The sequence below is a fragment of the Austrofundulus limnaeus genome, unplaced genomic scaffold (assembly GCF_001266775.1).
Source record: "Austrofundulus limnaeus strain Quisiro unplaced genomic scaffold, Austrofundulus_limnaeus-1.0 Scaffold298, whole genome shotgun sequence".
Lineage (NCBI taxonomy): Eukaryota > Metazoa > Chordata > Actinopteri > Cyprinodontiformes > Rivulidae > Austrofundulus > Austrofundulus limnaeus.
In genome coordinates, this window is record NW_013952700.1 from 511,268 (window position 1) to 511,737 (window position 470).

The following is a 470-nucleotide window of genomic DNA, read 5'->3' on the forward strand; positions in this document are numbered from 1 at the left end:
TGTATCTATGCTAAAGACAAAAATTGTGGTGTCTTTTTACTAGATGTTACATGAACATCCTTGGATACTACTTTTAGTTGTATTGAAGATGAAAAAATGTTTTTAACAAGAAAGTAAGTTTTGTCAGGTTTTGTTGGACACATACACAATAAAAATCTTATTCAGTTTATAAGATCAAACCATGCACAGAAAACCTAAACCTAAAACAAAGACCTAAAACAAAAGGGCCAAAAGTCATGTGAACTTATATTGTTTATAGAAAACCTGGTCACAATCTGGATATGATGTCATCGTAAACAAGAAAGTATGCTTAAAACAGCTTTTTATTCCTGAAATGTAAAACATCATGTATTTACACGGCTGGAGCAAGGCATGCGTTAAATAGAGGCTTGTTGGTTTTCTTCTGTTTAAAGTAAATTATTACAATGAATCACAAAGTATAAGTGTGAAAGTAAAATTCAGTTAATAAC